Here is a 16,966-nt window from a genome sequence, read left to right as displayed (position 1 = left end):
AAAACACCTGGCTAATTTAATATAAAGTGTTTACACTTCATTTTTCTGGCAATGGGTTTTCTGTGTAGGTGGTGGAAGATTTCCTGTTAGGTTTTGTAAGTTCCAGGGGAGGAGAGTTGCATATATGCCCTCTGTGGTCAAGGGGACATGAAGGGAATTTCTTAATCCACTGTCATTACCAAGGGTGTAGGTGGATGCGGGGTGTTTCAGAAGGCATCCTTTCAACCCCTAGACTCTTGCAAGTTCACAGGTATGTTAATGAAAATTAATAGGAATGGCTTTTTTAGGAATTACAAATATTGAGTCTTGAAGGAGGCTTGCCTTTCCCCTGAGTGTGTGCTCCTGTTGGAATTGCTGTCTGCAGTACCTCGTGGGTGAAACGGATATTTCGAGCATGACTGAGCTTATTAAGAGCCTGAGGCGCTTCCTCTACCGGGGGTTTAGAAATTTCAAAGGATGGGAGTTGGAGAGGGAAGCATTAGAAGCATGCGAAGTGGAGCTGGCAGGAGGATAGAAGCAACAGGTTCAAAATGTATCTTCTGTGCTCCTGCCGAGCGCTGGCGTGGGCTGAGAATGTGAATTTGGGAAGATAAGGTCCTACCATCTGTGGAACAGGAGAAAGTGGATTTTGGGGAAAGTCGAGATGCTTTTATTTAGATGGCAGCAGGGGGAGTGCAGTGGGGGTGAAAATGCATTTACAAGGCTTTACTTAGACTGGGAGAAGTATGTCTGTCTGTGCAGTGGGAGAAAAGTACAATTAGGAGGAACATACCTAAATAGGCAGTTTCAGAATTGGAAAATGAGAAACAAATCCATTTCCCGTAGTATCAAATGGGATTTGGGGATGGTTTATGGTAAGGGGACCTGACATGCTTTTAAGGTTGAGAAATGCTTCTCTTTTCTGGGGAATTAGGGGGAAGTGGGGAACATCACATCCTGGGGTTACCAGAGCCCTGGGCTTTGAGTTCTATGACCCAGGTACTGGACTGAGCTCTCTGGACTGAAGTGAGTGAAAATGGAGACATTCTTTAGTACTCCGAATTCTGGGGTTTCTTTCAGCTCCAGAAAACAATAATGACTTCTTCCTTCCTCCGTCTCATTTCAGAGATGCTCCTAGCTCAGTGGGGAAGCAAAACAAAGTCATGCAGCCCAGACTGGGGGTGGGCCATGGGCCTGAGGCAAGAGGTCCTGGGTGGATGGGAAACTGAGAAGTCTTCTTCTTCCTCCAAACCCTCCTAACAAGCATAATAGAGCCTGGCTTGGATGGCCATGAACAAATGCTGACTTTAGTTTTTACCCTGAGTTTCAGGTCACCCCGATTGTTTGCAAAACATGTTTTGTGTGTGGGGTGGTTTTTTTTGTTTTTTTTTTGTTTTTTTTTTTTTTTTTTTTTTTTTTTTGTCACTTGCCAGTACTTGTTCCCTCTGGGAGTACAACACAAACATCCTAAGGGATACTGTGCACCAGTTTGCAGCATGGGCTGCAGCTTGCACACCCAGGCCTCCGAGGCCCTCTGCTTTGGGCATGAGGATGCACCAGGAACTCAGGAGCCGGAAGCTTGTGTGTGTGTGTGTGTGTGTGTGTCTTTTTGTCTTTTCTCGGGCCACTCCCTCAGCATATGGAGGTTCCCAGGCTAGGGGTCTAAAGATGAAGACATGGGAGTTCCTGTCATGGCTCAGTGGTAATGAACCCAACTGTTAACATGAAGACATGGGTTCGATCCCCTGGCCTTGCTCAGCGGGTTAAGCATCAAGCTTTGCTATGGCTGTGGTGTAGGCCAGCAGCTGAAGCTCTGATTCAACCTCTAGCTTGGGAACTTCCATATGCCTCTGTGTGGCCCTAAAAAGACGGAAAAAAATTTTCTTTAAATGAAGATATGGAGTAGGGGAAAGGTTGCTAAACAGGAAGGGGAGAAAGATCTGCCCACTGCCCAGCACAGGCTGGCCTCACTGTATATCCATTCCTTAGGCCCAGCCCATGGTGGTCAGGTCACTTGCCAGGATTGCAGGGCAAATGAGTGGCAGTGTCTGAAGGGAAAAGCCCTGAATTTCCCACCCAGTGTTTCAAACCTCACTGAGCTGTGTCATATTTTGCTTCAGCTTTCTTAGAGCCCTAAGTGATGTTGGGTGGGCCTGCAGTGATACAATTCACCTTATAATCTGGGTAATACTCGAAAAAAAAACAAACACCTAAAATCAGAAATGATAACTAGGTATTCAGTGGTTCAGAGATCAAATAAAAATTCGTGCTCAGATGTTTCCTAATTAATTGGATAAGGCAGAAGTTACCTGTGAACCCATATTTATTGGGCATTTACAACTGTAACACTCTTTCAAGTAGCATTTTATGCATGAGATGCCCATGTTGGCACTTGAATGGAATCCAGTTTTACCTATTACTTACAAAAAACCAAGCCAAAACCTAGAAAACTCTACTATTAGGTTTTGTGTGGGTTTTTTTTTTTTTTTGTCCTTTTGCCTTTTCTAGGGCTGCTCCCACGGCATATGAAGGTTCCAGGGGTCCAGTCGGAGCTGTAGCTACCAGCCTACGCCAGAGCCACAGCAATATGGGATCCAAGCCGAGTCTGCAAACTATACCACAGCTCATGGCAATGCCAGATCCTTAACCCACTGAGCAAGGCCAGGGATCGAACCCACAACCCCATGTTTCCTAGTCGAATTTGTTAACCACTGCGCCACAACGGGACCTCCTACTATTAGGGTTTTTTAAAAGGGAGGCGGAGGAGTCTTAAACTTTGGAATCTTTCCGTCAACCTTTCTGAGGTATCGAATCCAGTTTTTCTTGGTTGAAATGGAGAAAATGTAATTTCCAACATGACTGAATTTTGCATTGTCAAGATAGAGTTTTGGCACTTTTCATGCATTCTGGCAAGGTTCATCACATCTTTATCAAAGTGTGCTGCCCCACCACTACCTATGCCATCCATAAAAATAAAAATGAAACAAAATAAAATATGAACCAACAGAATTCTGTGGGAACAGCAGGTTTTGTTTTGTTTATAATCTTTGCAAGGACATGCCAACATTCTACATGTGTGTTTTTCTGAGACACTACTGAATCACGAGACAGATAAAATGTAAGTTCTGTGAATTTGGGGGTGGAAGTGTTCCATGGTCCAGTTCTCCACAGACTGATTCTCATAAGGGTTGTGTGGCAATTCTGTTAACCAGAATGTGCTGCCATCCAGGACATCTGGTTCCCCCTTCTCTCCTTATAGCAGAGTCTACTGTACTTTGAAAGTCTAGTGGATCTTTTGTGGTTTCTCCACAGTAGTAACAATAATTTAACTTCAGGAAATGGGGCCAGCAATCAGATGAGATAACAGAAAAGAATAATGTGGCGTACTAGCATAACATATATTCTGAAATATATGTTTACAAATCTGAAAGTGTGCCATCAGGAAGTAACAAGATCAAAGGAGAAACAACTAGAGAGGCTGGAGGGTAATAAATCACTCAAAGGTTGTGATCTCTAGTGGTTACAATTCATGCTTCTCCAGTAGATTTAATTACAGAAAGAAGCGGGAGGGGGGGGCGCTAGCATTTTTCTCTCTAGACACCTAAAAAAATATCCAAATCACAATGCTCTGTTTAAAAAGCATATACATCTTTAAGGGCTTAAATGAATCTAGATATATGGTCAAAACTTAAGCTCCCACAAAGAAAACAGACCAATGACATTAAGAGTTCATTCAAGAGGTGCTACAACATAGATGGATCTTCATACTAAGTGAAGTAAGTTAGACAGGGAAAGATGTAATATAATATAATATATCGCCTATATGTGGAATTTAAAAATATATATATATATATGAATAAGCAATACGATCCTGCTGTATAGCACTGGGAACTATATCTAGTCACTTCTGATGGGGCATGATAATGTGAGAAAAAAGAATGTATTTATGTATGTATGACTGAGTCACCTTGCTGTATAGCAGAAAATTGACAGAACACTGTAAACCAGCTATAATGGAAAAAAATAAAAATCTTTAAAAAGAAAAAAAGATGCAAATGAACTTATTTACAGAACAGAAACAGATTCACAGATTTTGAAAACAAACTTATGGTTACCAAAGGGGACAGGTGTTGGGGGAGGGATGGACTGGGAGTTGGGGGCGGGCGTATGCACACTGAGGTATATGGAATGACAGGCCAACAGGGACCTGCTGTATAGCACAGGGAACTCTACCCAATATACCTGTGATGGTCTGTAGAGGAAAAGACTCTGTAAAAGAATGGATGTGTGTATATGTATAATTGAACTACTTTGTTGTATAGCAGAAATTATCACAGCATTGTAAATCAACTGTATTTCAATAAAACTTTTTTCAAAATGGGGGAAAAAAGAGGCGCTGCAAATGGCTGAGAAGTGGAGGATGTCGGAAATCCAGGTGACCCAGGGGACACAACCGCCATAGCATCCATAGAACTGAGATGAGATACCTATGGCCCCACTGACGTTAGGAAAAAAGAAAAAAATAATGTGATTGGGGCCATTCTTCCCTCCCTTTACCGAGATGTGCCACCCTTGGGGCCTGTAGCAAAGAATGCACTGTGGTCTCCAGAAGCATGTTTTTCAAAAAAGGTTTCCGAAGGGGGCTTTGCAAATTGTGAGCTTATTGGCCAGGTGTGTATCCTTCCAAGGAGGTAGCTTTGGAGGAGGTTTGTTCAACAGCTGTGAAGATGCTGTACCATGATGTACCCACATGTGCAGATATGTGCGCACAGATCTAGATTGCGCACACACTGCAAACAGCCCCCTCCATAGGGACCTCAGACTCTTGCACCGTCTCCTGGTAAGCAGTTCTGTCGTTGTTGACAAAATTATATCCAAAACATTGTCTGCTGGCCCCTAAACAGGAGTTCCCTGCAAGTGGCTGCCTTGGGTTGATTCATTTAAATTCCGTTGACATAAAGATTTATGTATGTGGAAAGGGGCTGCATGGGTTGTTGAAGCAGCGTAACTTCTGGACTAACAATCTCTACCAAAATAAATAGGCAGCGGGGAAGTGCGTAGCCACAGCCGTGTAGCATGGCGCTGCTAACGGGCATGTGCGGTCGGCAGTCTATCAGTAGCAATGATACTGGTCAACACTGGTAAGGCGTGTAATTGCCCAGAATGGGCCCTAACACCGGTGTTAAGAGATGCAGCCAAAACCGCAAAGCTGGAGGCCTCTCCCTCTGAGCTCCGTCTCCACTTGGACGAAACAGCCCCCAATTTGTCCCTACAGGACACAGGCCTGCCTTGTTTGGAAATCAGTGAAGTTTAGGAGCCCACAATACCTCACATAACTCTGTGTACAGTAACAGAGAGTGGAAATAGGGCTGTGAGCACGACCAAGCAGAGAAGTTATAAATATAGACTACTCTCTCAATTCCACTTCAGTTAGTCATGAAGGGACAGTGTGAGTTTTATAAACTTATAAGGAATATACAAACAGTTCCAAATTTAAAATAACTTGGAGTAATTTTTAAGCGTGTGAAAAGAATATTCTTTCTACCCTGTCCATTTAAGCGTCTATGATGGGCAGTAGTAAGTGATTGGTATCCTTCTGTGCTCAGGCCTGGTGGCCACAGCACTAGGGAAAAGCTTCAGAAGAATCACCCATTCTGCAGGAACGTCTCTCTTCTTTTTTGAGAAAGACTCAATAAAAGGTGGAGGGAATGGGAGTTGTGCAGAAAAGAGACACTCCGTATGATCTCGTATGGCGAAGCTGGCACAGACTGCCTTCGTCACAGCTCAGCAGAGCAGGGGTAGGTCCTGCTGGACACCTGGAGGGTCCCCCGACCTCCTTTTCCTGGGTTTCCCTCCCATTAAAATTTGTTTGTATTTCCAAAACTTGTATGTAGGCTTTGAATGTGAGTTTAGAAGAAAGAATTTGGGAGTGGTTTTAAAGTACACTGGGAGAGTTGGATTGAGTATATAAGAAGAATATTCTGTTGTGTAAACATAAAAGGAGTAGGAGGTCAAACCCTCCCCCTCTTCTTAATATCCGACTTTATTCCTTTCCTTTCCTTTCCCCTCACTCCCATCCACAGGGACCTACCTAGGATACATCATCACCTTCAAGGCCCAGACCTTTCTACAGAGATTCTTCTCACTGGTATCTTTCATCCTCCATCAGGCAGGGCAGGTGCCCCTCAGACTTGGGGACACTTCCTCCACAGATTAGATGGTTTTTTCTCTTTTTTCCAAAGGTCAGTGGATGACACAATTGAGTGAGTTTAATAGGTTTGAGTCTTTCTTTCCTTAGAAAGAATCCAGACCATGGCTAGATTCTGGAGACCAGATGGGCCTTTCTGCCAACTTCCCACTGATGAGCCTGTGATGTTGTCACCACATGTGAATAGAAGGGCTTGTGGGGCGAATCTTGCCACCTGTGGATCAGGAAAGTCAATGTTTGTGAAAGAGAATACAGGGGAATGAAGTACTGACACATACCACAACATGGATGAATCTTGAAGATGTTATGCCAAGTGAAAGAAGCCAGACACAAAGGATCATGTAGTGTTTGACTCTCCATTTGTACGAAGTGTACAGAAGAGGCACCTCTGTAGAGACAGAAGGTGGACTAGTGATTGCCTAGGGATGGAGAGGGAATGGGTGGGGAAGGTGGCTAATGGGTAAAGAGTTTCTCTTCAGGTTGATGTTTGCACAACTTGGTGAATATGGTAAAAGCCACCAATCTGTACACATGAAATAGGTGAAATTGTGTATGCGTTCTATCTCAATAAAGCTGTTATAAAAATTGTCAAGGAAGAAAAAAAAAAAATCTCATTACCCACAGTAACCAAAACCGGAGGCTTAGCCAAAGAAGATTCCTAAAGTGCCTTCTGCTCCTCACTTGGTTTGTGGTGTGGATTGTAATCCTGCACTGGGTCTTTGCATTGATGGCTGCTCCTTCTTTACCAATTAGCTCTTAAATTTTTTACTTAATAGTAGTGCCAGGTGTAACTTTCCTCCTGGTTTCTTTGTTGCCTTTTTTCTTTTTCTTCTCTTTCCTCAATGGTCTGCCCAGTGCTGCTTCTTGGATCCTGGAGACCTAAGTGAGCCCATGGGTATTGTCTGTAGGTGATTGTTTTTTTTTTTTGCTCATTAAGGAAATCTTCTCAGATGCATTCAGTAGCCAGTATGAACTGCTTTCCCAAACGTCTTAACTTAACCTTGTATACTAGACAGCAGGGATCTACATAGAACTTGGCTATTTCTCTGAGCCTAGATTATATTGTTTTATGGGCCCAACCAAGGGGAAGGCAAAGAACTGATTTTTCTTCTCCTTCATGACCAAGGTTGCAGCCTTGGTGAAAAGAATGAACTCTGGTTATCTAATCTCAAGAGTAGGACTTGTTTGGATAAAAAAAGGGTTCTATGGGGTCACTGAGTCTCCCTGGGTCTGGCTTCTGATAACACAGTCACTTAGATATATAGATGATTTTGCCCCATAGAATGTGCCCTAAATGGCTTCCTCAACAGGAGCTGCTGCTTCACTGTTACAATTAAGTGGTGATTGTTGCTGATAAACTCAACAGGGCTCAGCCTTGCTGGGAGGATGTCCTTGAGGGTTCTATTTTCTATAACTCAGTAAATAAAGAAGGCTTAGGGGGCACATACAATTTCCTTAATATCACCTGGATATTTGACCCTTTTCCAGAGCATCTTGAGTTTTTTCTTTCCTCCAAACTAAGTGGGCCACCTCAAGGAGAAGAAAAGGATGTTTGGACTGGTAATTTATTTTTTTTTCCTGATGGATGCAGGCTGGCAAAGAAAATGGCTTGAGAGAAACTCCCTATCCCTTTGCCTTTTGAGCAGCAGAGCCTGGCTCAAACATCACGCCACCAAGGAGGAGAACAGGTGAAGGGCCTGGGAGCCAGTCAGACAGACGGATCTGGGTTTAAAGCCCAGGTTTACAGTTTAACAGTTATTAACTTGGACAGTTAATAGCCCTGGGCAGTTGTTAAATCCCTGTGCCTCTATGTGGGTACCTACAAACAACAAGAGTGATGCTGGCCCCCCTGTGATGGTTAAGATTAAATTCAATACCATGTATGAGATTGAGCCCTATATTCAGACTCCAATTGCATTCATGCAGGAGAGACTTAAGCAGTGACTGTGAAAAGGAAGACGGTATTTTTTTTTTTTTTTTCTCATTTCTTGGGCCACTCCCACGCATATGGAGTTTCCCAGGCTAGGGGTCTAATCGGAGCTGTAGCTGCCAGCCTACACCAGAGCCACAGCAACGCGGGATCCGAGCCGTGTCTGCAGCCTACACCACAGCTCATGGCAACGCCGGATCTTTAACCCACTGAGCAAGGGCAGGGATCAAACCCGCAACCTCATGGTTCCTAGTCGGATTCGTTAACCACTGCTCTACGATGGGTACTCCGGAAGATGGTAATGTTAAGTGATGAGAAACTCTGAACGAGCTATCTCAGTGTGACAGCGGGGGTTATTTGGAAGGTCATACAGAGGGACCTCATGCTTGCTGCCTTGGTCTTGGCAGGCCGATATTGGTCTCTCGGCGCCCTCATATTCCACATCCTTCAGACTGCTTCTCTAGTCAGTGTTAGGGCAGGTTTGGAGACAGGTGTTAAGGAGCAGTGATATTTGTGTATGCTACATGAGCTGAGTATGGCCCTGAACCAGATCACAGCCTTAGAATTTGGAGTCTGAGCAGTTGCTAAGTCTGGCCTGTGCAAGAAGGCATCCATCTCCCCCTGAGTATCAAGGCCTAGGGAGAGCACACTCTGGGAAAGTGTGTTCTCTGTGGGCCAAGGAGGAACTTGCTGGGGATGGGGGAGGGGGGTGCTGTCTGGCAGTTGGAGCAGCACTTTCCCTAAGGAACCAAACCCCCTTTAACAGTGCTTTCCGGCTCACTTAGGTTTTCATAGAGAGGTGCCGTAGACATGCGTGAGATGGTGACCTCTGACCTTCCTTTCAACTCTGAGAATCTGTGGTTCCATGAAAGGCAGGAAGTGACTGCAGAGTCCTTGTCACTTATGGATAGGAGCAGATTTAAGGTCCCAGGAGCTGCTGGCATGAGGCTCTCTGCTCCTGCAGGTTCTGAAGTGGCCCTGCCACCCTGTGTCGCCTCAGAAGGAGCGAAGGCCAGAGTAGACAGGTGACAGGAAGGAAGCGGTGAAGAGGAAATGTACATAACTTCCACCCTCTCTGCTTACCCTAGGACTGTAGAAAGTTTACCTGCTTACTCAAGGATGCTCTGTACAGGGCCCTTCCAATGAAGAAGGAAGCTGACTCAAAACTGAGTCTTGAAAATCCCTTCAAAGATTGCAAGGAGACCCTCCTCCATATAGTCTGCCCATGGAAGAAGATGAGAGCTTTCAGGCTCATTACAGGATCAGGGACTGTGGCCCCCCTTTCCCCACACAGCCCTTCCTGGCTTGCCAAGAGCTCAGCACTGGGACCTCTGGGTCCCTTCCCCAAACTCTGCTGCTCTGCTGCTAACCTTTGAGGCGGGGGGCCACAGAACCCTTTCACTTCCAACAGAGAAAATGAAGTATTTTCAGATTCTAACCATTAAATTGTCTCTTAGTCTGGCCACTTCTATGCTAGAATGTTTCCTCCAGCATAAGAGGTGGTTTCTTTTGACTCTGAGAAGGGAAATGTTGCAAATGCAACTTTCTTTTGTGAACATTTAAGACATTGGGGTTATCCCTTGAACTTTCTTTGGCATGAGTAACTCATCAGGAATAACTGCTACAATTTTCCAGGCAGAGGCTGGTTGGGAAGTTGTTGGAAACTCTGCCTGGGATTTCAAGGCAGTGGTTCTGAGTCGTTGCTCAGGATGGCAAGAAGTTTGACAGATTCTTCTTGTTTTCCTTTTGAGAAAACGGTGCTTTACTCATTACATATATTCATGATTTATAAATATACGCACATATACATACATGTGCATGAGAGTGTAGTGCACATGTAGTTGTACCAACTTTCTTTTCTATTTTAAACTTATTTTTGCTTTTTTTTTAGGGCCACTGGTGTGGCATATGGAAGTTTCCAAGCTAAGGGTTGAATCAGAGCTGCAGCTGCAGGCCTACTCCACAGCCACAGCTACACCAGATCTGAGCTGAGTCTGCTACACCATAGCTCAGAGCAACACTGGATCCTTAATCCACTGAGCAAGGCCAGGGATCAAACCTGCATCCTCATGGATACTAGTCAGGTTTGTTACCACAGAGCCACAACAGGAACTCCCAGCTTTATTTTCTTTATACTTCATGGCTCTTTAAGCATTTTCATGGAAGCCTGCTTTTCCATCCTAGATGACTTATTTAGAGAACTCCAGACTTAGCAACTTGCTGCTCCTCACCTCTCTGCCCTTTTGATAGATGTTTCAGCTTGGAGTTTTGGGTGGGGAGGAATGTGTGTAAGGATAAAAGGAAGGACAGATCAAATATTATTTTAAGAGTGAGGGTGGGCTGCAGATCCCCTGGCTTGAGGTGGGTTCCCCTGGTCAGGCCCTGACCCCCTCTGCAGTCAGAACTGGACACCGACTCTGTCCAACTGGAACAACCAGCCACATGGCAGGAAATCAGTGGTTCACCCACCTTTGTAGCTGAAAGGATGGGCATGGAACTCCAAAATCAGCATGGCCTGCAGGCTTCAGAAGCAGCCCTGAAGGTGAACTTTTCTTTTTGCCCTCAGGCTGGTTGATTTGATGACCCAGGAGAAAGCAGTGGGGCCCAACCTTGTCCTTTGGGGCTTGCTATCATGTTTGAGAGGCTTAGAAGAATCCCATAAATTTATATTATCATTACTTAAACTCGAACTTGTGTATCTGTCAAGGAGGAGACATGGGTAGAAACATGGAATCCAGAATTCACAGATTGTATGGAATGGGTTATTTTAAAAGAATGGAGGTATTTGAAAGGAGCAGGAACTCCACTGGGTGTTGCTGGGCCCCCACGGGTGGTGGTAGCTTTGGAATTCTGTCTAGGGTCCTGTTGGTGCTCCTTAGATGGCCCCCCTCCCTCCCTCTTCCTCTGCCTCTGTCTGCTGACCATGCCTCCTGACCTTGCCAGCTCAGACTCCATTGCGTCCATGCAGGTACATTCCAGGCTTGTCTATTTGAACTGTATGCACAAAAAGAGCATATCCTGAAATGAACTGATCTCTCACTACCCCTGCTGGGAAAAGAAAAATAATTCGCCACACATTCTGCCCACTTTCCTCCACCTGTGCTGCTGCCCCCTGGTCAGGGCTGCTGTCATTGCTCACAGAGATGGCCACCATGGCCTTTGGGTCATCCTTCCATTCTCTTTTCCATTCAGCACCCAGAGTGATCCTTCTAAATTGCACATCAACTCACCTGACTCGCTGCTTAAAATCCTCAAGCAGCAGAGCTACTACCATTGTGGCACAACAGAATCAGCTGCATCTTAGGTCACAAATGCAGCTCAGATCTGATCCTTGGCCCAGAAGCTCCATGTGCCGCAGGGTGGCCAAAAATGGAAAAAAAAAAAAAAAATGTCAAGTAGTAGCATCACTTTTCTCTTAAGAATGGTCCAAACTCCTGTTTGTGGTTTAAAAGGCCCTTCTTGCAGCTCTCTACTTCTGTCTCCCCATCTTTTCTCCCATTCTCCCCAGACACTTCAGGCTCCAAAACCTAGCTTCTGCAGCCATGCTGAGCCTGGTTCTCTGGGCCCCGCTCCTCATCAGCCCCTGCCATCACCATTGTGTGCCTGCTAGCTCCTTCCAGCCTTTCAAGGGGGACCTGGTAGTCGCTTCCCCTGGGAAGCCCTCCTCATTGGCTCTTTGCTTGCCCTTCTCGTGTTTGCACTGCTCTACTTTAGAGGCTGTGCTGTCTTATCAGCCTAGCCTACAGGACCTAGCCTAGGGTATGGTCAAGGTATTGAACAGTCAGAAGAGCTTTTCACATCCTCTCAACTGTGGCTCAGTGCTCTCCAGAGGAGAATGGTGACAGCCTTATGTGACTTCTGGCTGTGCTGGGCCAGGGGGTGGGTTTTGTGAGTTCAGTTGACCCAGCTGGGGTCTTCTCTGCTCCCCTCCCCACAATGTCTGATGGAATCAGCTCCTCTCCTGGCCAGGCGAGAAAACCACAAAATTTCTTTGGACCACATGTCTCCTTGATGAACTTGAGAGGCTGAATCAAGTTGAGCTGTTCTTCTGGAGTTAGCAGCAGTTCACTTAATGCATAGTAACACCTGTCTTTTAGGAAAGACACCCCCTCCCTCATTTTTTAAGGGCTGCACCTGTAGCATATGGAACTTCCCAGACTAGGGGTCGAATTGGAACTATAGCTGTCAGCCTTTATCACAGCCACAGCAACACCATATCCAGGCCACATCTGCAACCTAAGCTGCATCTTGCAGCAGTGCTGGATCTCACTGAGCCAGACCAGAGATCAAACCCATGTCCTCGTGGATACTGGTCAGGTTCGTTACCACTGAGCTATGACGGGAACTCCAGTCACCCCTCTTTTTATATGGAACAGTGATGTTTCCCTTAGGGTACACAGAAATACCTAAGAGGACCTCACACCAGTCTGTATTTTGATTTAGAAGCTTGCCCTTATTTCAACATTTGTGAACTGGTTCTATACTTTAAAAATTATTGGATATAAAATGTTTGTGTTTTTTAGAGTTGTGTGTCTAAGTGGCCTCTTTTTTATTTTTTGTTCCATGTGAGGAGGTTGAGGTTTCCATCTTTTCTTCCAACATACACTCTTAAAACTGATTTCTGAAGGTAAAGACTATTAAGGAGCTTATTGGCAAGAACAAAAAGGAATGTTTTTAAAATCCCTAGAAAGAATTTAATAAATACAAGGGCTCCAGGGAGGGAGAGAGTTAAAGATTGATATGTGTGACTTTCTTCCTGTCCCTTGAAGAGAATGAGCTTTTAAATGCAGTGCCTCATTTTTGTGAGATTGTGACCCTGAATGAGTCCTTTTAGTGTAGATTTGGGACCTGCCATTAGCTTTTCCAACAGTTTAGATAGGCATTTGTTTTTATTGTTGGTCATTGTAAAAATTCCAATGAATAGAAAGATCTCCTGGGCAAAATCAATTTGTTCCTCCCCCTGTGTATTTGTTAGTTTATAGCACCTTCCATTTTCCTCTCATTTTTGAAAGTGGAAATGCCTTTCATCATGTTAGGTGTACTCCTTATTCATGGAAGCCAGGGAAGAAGTTCCCTTCCTTTCTCCCACAGCTCCGTAATTGGAAATTTGGTAACTGTACTAAATTTTAAGTTTTGGCTTTTGTGTGGAACAGCCATCCATCCGCTGGCGAGACACACTGCCCGGGGCTTTTCAAGAAATCCCTTAATAGTCCTGAACACTAATAATATTTATATACATTGAGATGAGGCAAAATTTACAGCAGGCTTCTGGGGCTGGCTCCAGGACTCTCTAATCCTGAACTCCTGCGGGTTCTCTTGCCCGCTTCCCAGAGCCTTCACAGATTGATGCTGCAGCCAGGGGAACACTGGCTTCCATCCCTGGAGTCTGTCCTCCAGCAAACAGTCACCTTTCTCCTCCTCTCCCCATCATATCCCCTCTTTTATTCCCCGAATGTATTTGATGCATGTTTGTGCACAGTTGCATCATTTAACACAGAAGATTTGCTATCCCTGTAAGTGGAATTATTCTGTATGTAAAGAACAGGATTTTACCTGATTTAAGCTTTACTGAAATTCCTTCTGAAGTAGTGCCCATTGCTGAAAAAAGCCTTAATTCCCTAGCCTGTGTGCTGCTTGTGGCAGGAACTGACTGACAGTGCAACTCCATGAAATTGCACCACTTGGGCAGGGAGAGTGGGATGAGGGGACGGTCTCAGTGGACCACTGCACAGAGGTGCTGCTTCCAGTGGAATGGGGAATGGAATGCAAAATGTTCCTACAGATACTTTTTTTAGGTTTTTTTTTTTCTTTTTCATACTGAAAATGCCCAACATTTGCATTTGGGTATAACTGAGTCCGAGCAAGTGCACAGGGGCATTTTTCTATTCTTTTAAATGCTCTTAAGTTTTTAGTACTTAAAACTATTAATAGCTATTAATAGCTATTTGATATCAGTGTCTGTTACTTGTCATTTTATATAGCATTTTATTTAAGTTGTCAGAAGGAAAAGGGCGTTTTCCATGTAGATATTGGTCCCAGGTAGTCTCTGATGATGATCAGAAGATTCTTAATCAGTTTTCCCTTCCTCCAGTCACAAAGCCTAGTGTGGCTGATGGCTTAAAAGCATCCCTGGGGACTTCAGTGCTCTGAATGGGGTGTGTGCTCAACACAGCAGGTTCATGTAAACATGGTTTCTACAGCTAGTTTCATTTTTAACTACATAAACCTAGAAGATCTATTATATTACATACATTTTGTAGGGACAACATAACATTTCTCCTCTGGCTTGACTCCTCTTCTTCTTCTTTTCTTTAATGGCTGCATCCATGGATATGGGAGTTCCTGGACCAGAGATTGAATCCGAGCCACAGCAGTGACAACACCGGATCCTTTAACTGACTGCACCAGGCCGGAGATTGAACCCACGCATTCTCAGTGACCTGAGCCACTGCAGTCAGATTCTTTTTTAAAAAGTTTTATTGAAGTATAGGTAATTTACAAGATTGCAATAATTTCTGCTGTACAACAAAGTGATTCAGTCATACATAAACACATATCCATTCTCTTTCAGATTCTTGTCCCACATAGATTATCAGAGAATATCGGGTAGAGTTCTCTGTGCTATACAGCAGGTCCCCATTGGCCAATCATCCCATATACCTTGGTGTGCCTATGTCAGTCCCCAACCCCCAGTCCATCCCTCCCCACTTCACCTGTCCCCTTTGACAACCATAAGTGTTTCAAAGTCTGTGAGTCTGTTTTTGTTCTGCAAATAAGTTCATTCATATCATTTTTTAAAAAAACTTCCACATATAAGTGATACCATGTGATGTTTGTCTTTCATTGTCTAACTTCACTTAATATGATAGTTTCTAGTTGCTAAATGGATAAATAAATGAGGGAGAGGTGGACTTATGTTCTCTTGTGTAAAAACCTGAACTAATGATTTGCAATTTACTTTAGATCTTGGGCCTTGTAGTTATCCCTTTAATAGATATATTTGAACTTACACAGTCATTTAATCTATGTGATTATTAGATCAAGTGTGAGATTTGAGGGTAGAGTGAGGGGGGCATGTGCATATGCATTAACTGTGAATGCACTAAGCTTGTGAATTCAAGTTTGCATTATCTGCTTCATAACATATGATGTATCTCACCATTTCAAGAGCTCCTACAACCCCTAAATGTACTTCTTTTGGTGTGATTAGAGATAATTCTTCCTTGTGATTTTTTGGGTAGATTCATTTTTGGAAACAGCCAGAAATCGTTGAAAGTCAATTCTGATTAACAAAAATGACATAAACCAACAAGAACAGTTGTCCTCTTTGCTTATCCACAGTTCTGAAAGCGCATCTCAGTGGGGATTTGTTCTGTTGCATCTAGTAAATGGCAGGCACTTAAACAAGATACAAGTTTATTTCTTATTCCTGTAAACAAGTCTAGAGGTCAGCAGTCCAGGGTTAGCCTATGGGCTAAACAGTCATGAAGGACCACATTCCTTTTATCTTGCTCTGCCATTGTAAACCGGCTCCCTCATGGTCCAAGATGGAGACTTGAGCTTCATGCATCACACCTGTATTCTAACCAGCAAGGAGGAAGAAGGGCATGACTTCTCTCTTTTGAGGACTCTTCTGGGAATTTCTACCCACAAAGGCTGCTAGTGTCTCACTGACTAGAACTTAAGTGATTTCTAGCTTACAGGAGAGACTGGGAGGTATCATATGTAACTAGATAGCAAAATGTTAAAAATAAAGGTTCTATTACCAAAATAGTTAAGAATTAATAATGGAAGGCCACTTGCTGTTTCAGCCAAAAGATGATGATCATAAAAGAACATTGCAAAGTTATTTTTAGCTTGTTAGTATCAGGAGAATTTGTCTATTTCTTCAGAGGTGACAGTATTCATTTGAATATCCAAGTTCTGATACCTGATTTTAAATGCACCCATTTGCGGTAAAAATTGGGACTCGTGGATACAGCTTGTAGATGAGTAAATTGGTACAAAGGCATTCCAGAAGGCACTTTGATCCAGCAGGGTTAACTCTGGAAACTGATTATATCGAAATAATTAATTAAGAATTCTCATGAAGATTAAGTGTTCACTGTAATAATAAAATGTTGGGAATAAACAAAATGTCTAATAGTAGGAGACTGATTATAACTTAGGATACACTATACTGTGGGATACAATGTAGCTGTTAAATGATTATGGAATTCACAGTATGTTTGGCCAAAAATGCTTTCAGAATGGCTTGATTTTTTTTAGAGATATTTATGTTTATAAGTGCATGTACATGCATAGACAATTATCTTGGAGGGGCTACCTTCAAATTATCTATGAAGGTATTGATAAGGTGACATTGCGGACAGGCAGACTAGATGTCCTATATATTTTGTTATCTGTGATCTCTGATTTTTTGGTATTTTTTATTAAAAGTAAAAGGAGTAATAGAATCTTGGCTAAATAATGCATGTCAGAGTCGATAATACATATTTTTAAGTAATTGTGTGTTGTTTTCAACTCAAGGAAAAAGTAGGAAGCATATAATGCAAACCACATTTCATATTTTGTTGACTTACACTTTATTTGCTAGTAAAACTAAGAGCCCTCAGAGTGTGATCATTACAACTCTGTTATGGAAATAAATGCCAGCTCATCTATTTGGGACATGAATTGTGGATCTCTGGTTTTTAGACACTGTTTTCACTTAACTTTAGCACAGAGGGCCTCAGAGGAGATGACTTCTAATATCCTTTGGTGTTCTGAGCTCAAGACACACTGCATATCCACCCACTTTCTTATATTTGAGAAGGACATGAGGACCTTTCAGAGATGTTTAGGTTGGG

General features: G+C 43.5%; 1 protein-coding gene across 9 annotated transcripts in view; it reads left to right on the top strand.

The window, feature by feature from the left end:
- Positions 1-16,966, top strand: part of IGF1R (insulin like growth factor 1 receptor) — a 308,192-nt gene that overhangs the window by 221,166 nt on the left and 70,060 nt on the right.

Source organism: Sus scrofa, chromosome 1, assembly GCF_054392235.1.
Source record: "Sus scrofa isolate SSC_HxYL_T2T_F1_AM1 chromosome 1, Sscrofa_HxYL_maternal_Yorkshire_Landrace_v2.0, whole genome shotgun sequence".
NCBI lineage: Eukaryota > Metazoa > Chordata > Mammalia > Artiodactyla > Suidae > Sus > Sus scrofa.
This window is presented reverse-complemented; position numbering and strand designations above follow the sequence as displayed.